The following is a 5151-nucleotide window of genomic DNA, read 5'->3' on the forward strand; positions in this document are numbered from 1 at the left end:
TGAAATTTATAGATCTATGTTTAGATCTTTTATTTCACTTAACAAATGTATTCCTATTTTATTCTTTTTGGTATAGATTTACACACAAGTGTTTTCCTAATTTCTCTTTCTGATAATGTGTCATTACTATATAAAAATGCAACGGATATTTGTATATTGATTTTGTATTCTGCAAGTATACTAAGTTTGTTCATTATTTCTTACAGTCACTGGAGGAGTCTATGGAGTTTTCTATCAATGTATAATTATGTCATCTGTAAATACTTTACTGAATTTTACAAGTTGGATACCTTTTATATTTTTTCTTGACAAGATGTTCTGGCTAGGACTTCTAGTAGTGTAATTTAGGACGTGTGAAAATGAGCTTCTTTTTCTTATTACTGTACCAGAGGAAAACCTTCCTGTATGTTAACATTGAACTTGATGTTACTCATGGGTTTTTCATATATGGCTTTTATTTTGTTTAGTTAACTTCTATATAGAGCGAATTTGTAAAGAATATTTAAATAAAATAGTTAAGATCAGTTCTGTCAATAAATTTCCTACATTTCTTGAAATTGTAATTTTTCAATTCTTTGTTTTTTATAGGATGTTACCACATATAATAATCTGCGTATGTTAAATAATATTTATGAATCAAGACTAAATCCAACTTAACTATAGTTTATAATACATATAATATGCCATGAATTCAGGTTGCTAATATTTATTTAGAATGGAATTTACAGATACTGAAGTAAGAATTTACATTACAGCTTGATTTTACATTTATTTACTTAAAATTATATCTGTCATTTTGAATTTGGCTTATCCTTAATGGAATTTATTTTGAAATAAATAATATAAATTTTGGTATAAATCCAGTTATACTGGATTTATATATAATATATAATACCAGTTATATCAGTTTACTGATACAGAACATAGCTATCATTTACAATTAGTGAACAGAACACTTGCCTTAAAATGCTGTATAATATAAACAATGCCAACTATTTGAAGACTGAGAAACATATTGCTTCCTAAAATGCATTACCTTGTATTTTCCACCCCAAACCACATATACTGTTATTTCTTTGTTTTTTGATTGTTTGTTTGTTTGCCCCTTAATGGAGGCACTGCTTATTGAACCCAGGATCTTGTACATAAGAGTATTTATCAACAGCATTTTGGAACACATAACAGAAGCCACAAGAGTATGGATTATACAGATGACATGAAAATTTATTCCTTCTAGGGACTGAAAAACCTCTGACTGAAAGAATGGCAAAAATAAACTTTTGCAAATATACAATAAGATTGTCTCTTTTGTACTTTTTATACCAGAATATTAAATTATATTTGTTTTACTTATACCACTGAATTACAATTTAAAACAAAAATTCAACCCTTTGGGATTTCTTAAATTTGATTGATTATATAAATAAAATTTTATTTTATAAATATTTACAATTTATTTATTAACATTCCAAATAAACTGATATTTATTTTTCTCATATTTTGAATATACAGCTACTTATTTTAAAGAACACAGATAAATACATACTTCCATTTCCGAATCAAATTATGTTTAATTTTAATAACAAATGATATTGAAATTGTTACACATTTTCTGTAGAGGTTTTACACAAATTTCACTTTAACTTCCAAAACTTTAAAATTATTTTTTTTGCATTATTTATTCTCTGTTCACCAATCTAGTATAAATTTGTGTACAAAAGTATGGAGATTGGTTTTATTTCATAGACCCCAAAATTATATTATTTAAAAAGATTTTGTGGGGATAATATTTGCAGATCACACTATAAAAATAAGCAACATTTATGTTTCATTTTAACTGGATGAATGAGAAGTAAACACTGGCGGAATTTTACACTTGGGTTGCTGGGATACCAGTCGTATTGTGATGACACAGCTACTCAGGTTGAGAACCATTGTGATTGCCTAGCAGTTTATCTGTGCAGGCTTGCCAAATCAGCATTTGAACCTGCAGTGCTCAAAATCATGCAGATTATAAAAGTAGCTGTAGAAAAAGTTATTTGAGATGACACATGTTTCTTCAGAAATTCAAGATGTGTCTCATAAAGATGGACCAACTGTTTCAGGTAACTCTGGTAGATCTCTATTGTGTGATCAAACATTCTCTGGGGACTTGGACTTAAGGTCTATGATTGAAGAAAATGCTTTTCAGACTTTGTCTGAAGAATCTTTGATAAAAAGATCATGTTACACACATTGTGTCTCAGAACCAGATGAAGATAATGATTTTCGTTCTCTGAGATTTCCAAGAAAACTCTGGAAAATGGCTAGGAGTGACCAATATCAATCCATCTGGTGGGATGATAATGGATCTTCCATAGTGATTGATGAAGATGTCTTTAAGAAGGTAGTTTTGGATAGAAAGGCCCCTTTCAGAATATTTAAACTGGAAGTATGAAAAGTTTAGTTAGACAGCTTAACCTTTATGGGTTTAGTAAAGTGAGGCAGAATTTTCAAAGATCTGCTTGTCTAGCTGACTTTCTGGCACAAGGAAAAGAAGTCTCTGTTTTAAGCAAGGTATTCAGAAATTTTAGTAACCACTTGGTAACTTATATATGAAAATTTATGTTGTACATCAGTCTATGGTAATATATATTTAAAGCTAGATTTTGAAAACTGTATAAAATTACCAAGTCTTAAATTCTTTATTTTTTCTAAAAATGTGGACAGTGCCATATGTATTCAAGATTCAGAGAAACTTTGCTTGCAACTATGAATCTTATCAGAAATCTATATAAAGGTATTAAAGCTGCTTGTGAAAAGTGGCATTCACAGTTACTGCAAATGCTAACTTCTTTAATTTGATGACTATACTACTTATATGTGTATTTTACAAATAAGGAAATTTAAAAAATAGCAATGTTCATATTTTCATGATATTATCTGTGCATTGTAAATGTGAAATCTGATGTTTTATACGTTAGGCTTATTGTAGACTTGTATTTTGGTTTAAAATATTACTAAAATTTTTCACTTTGATTGTAGCTGCAGATCTACCATAATTCAAATTTTAAACGAGTCTTTCCCCAGGTTTTAATCAGAATAAAAAGAAGAGTTGGGATTAAAAATGCCTCTCTGGTATCTTCATTGTCTTAAGATTTCAATAAGAAGCACTTTATTGCAGGGGGTAATGTGGATACTCATAATTCTGGTTTTGTGGCTGACACTAGTGGAGAAAGTGCATTTTTACCTTTTGCAAAATTAAAAATGCCTCTAATTAGAAAGCCCTCTACTAGCCACATAATTGGTGATAAAACTACCCCGATCAGTGGTGATTTTTCTGGTCCATCAGACCACCAGAACAAATTGCAGTAGATCAGCATGCTATTTTAAATCAGTTGAACATTGTCCACTGGCACACTCAAAGCAGATACACTGAAGCAAATGACCTTATTATGAAGTTCATTAAAACCAAAAATTCTACTTCTCAGAACACCATCTTGTCTCCAATGCAGAGTAATTATTTTGGACTGATGGTGGAGACTTCTGCTTTTCCAAATGGATATCACAACATATCTGCCAAAGAAGGTCGTTTTTCTAAACTTCAACCAGGGAGCAATGCACGGTTTCCAGTGACAATGACAGCTTATACATCAGCTACCTCTCTTTCAAGGCCAACTCATCAGCCAACTTCACTTTATGAACGTCATCCTAATTACAAAGGATCTACCAGAGGACTACCAGTTTATGCAGGATAACAAAGATTAAAATTGATGTTGGCAAATGTTGACAGATATCTGCAATTTTCTTATTTGAACAAGAAGCATAGATGTGTACCTGTATTAACCTTATTTTTTTAAATTAGGTTAAGATTAAATGGGAGACTAAATTAACATTTAAGTTAAAAAGAGGTATTTGATTGATATGATCATTTGATGGAAAAATATGGGAGTAAATTTAAATACTTTCTTGTAAGGAGGAAGAGAAAATGGAAGAATTTGGAAAAAGACTAAAACATGGAGAGAGGGAAAATTACTAAGTGGTTTCTTGTTCATCCTGGAAAGTATTAAAAGGGTTTATAGGATAGGCTGGAACAGGAGATAAATGCAGGAACCGGCCCAGGGATCATGGTCTCTATTATGTCATCCCTGGAATCATAAAGGTCACATGATGTAGTCTCAGATGGCACATTCAGCATGTGGTAGAATTTAAGAAGTAATTTTATCTATGGTCTTCTTTGTGCTGTTTTCAAAGCATTAAAATTGGTGCTTTCATTTCCTGCCCTCAAGAGTCTACATTATATTTTCAAGTCAATACTTTATGTTGCTTTTATATTCAAGCCAAAGACAAGCTTACGTCCTCAGGGTGGCATTTAATGCCTTTCCAACTCTAAGCACACAAACTCATCTTGGTTTAGTCATTTCTTTATAAATCTGGCATCTCACTACCTTGGTATATCTTTATGTTTCACTGTATCTGGAAATATATCCAGGCAAACGATTGTCAACTATGTTAGCTGCAACCTCACCACTTTTACTCCAGCTCATCCTTGGATTTTGGGTGTCCTCCTTTTATCTACTTAGACTTTCCCTGTCTCAGCACAGAAACCACCTCCTCCAGATGTTTTCAGTCTATCCCCCTTTCCTTGTTTAACTTGGATACCAGCACAGTAAGCACAACACATGTCACAGGATGCATTTTTGTATTAAGTGAATGAAAAACACATGTTGACTTTAAGCAATATCTACTTTCCTGAAACAAGAAAACTCTCATGGTTTTCAAACTATTTCGTTATGGTCTTCACCGCAAACTAGATCTTTCATAGCCCAAGGACAAGTCAATCAAGACAGTAAGTGGAGTTAGGTACAGGAGAAAAAGTAATATTTACTTCTTAATTCATGCCTGCAGAGGCATAAAGCAATCCATTCACATTTGCTGGATTTGTTCCTGTCTCTTCATCACCCACCCACCACAAAACAGCTGAATCTCTTCCCCATACCAATAACTATACTGACTTATTATTAATATACTTCTTAGAATCAGAGCTTTGTCCAGAAGAGACAGTGCCTTTGCAAACATTTAATGTAGGTTTATACACACCAAATAAGTTGTGCCCTTTCTAACCTTCACAAAGTAAGTATCGAAGTGGTAATATCCCCTTGGTTGTGGTTC

The 5151-nt window shown here is 32.0% G+C and overlaps 1 long non-coding RNA gene across 1 annotated transcript; it reads left to right on the forward strand.

The window, feature by feature from the left end:
- The first annotated feature begins 1910 nt into the window (after positions 1 to 1910).
- Positions 1911 to 3767, forward strand: LOC140693288 (uncharacterized). The gene is made up of 2 exons (XR_012069009.1): positions 1911 to 2105; positions 3495 to 3767. It is a non-coding gene; the product is annotated as an uncharacterized lncRNA (long non-coding RNA).
- The last annotated feature ends 1384 nt before the right edge of the window (positions 3768 to 5151 follow it).

The sequence above is a fragment of the Vicugna pacos genome, unplaced genomic scaffold (genome assembly GCF_048564905.1).
Source record: "Vicugna pacos unplaced genomic scaffold, VicPac4 scaffold_19, whole genome shotgun sequence".
NCBI classification, from domain to species: Eukaryota; Metazoa; Chordata; class Mammalia; order Artiodactyla; family Camelidae; genus Vicugna; species Vicugna pacos.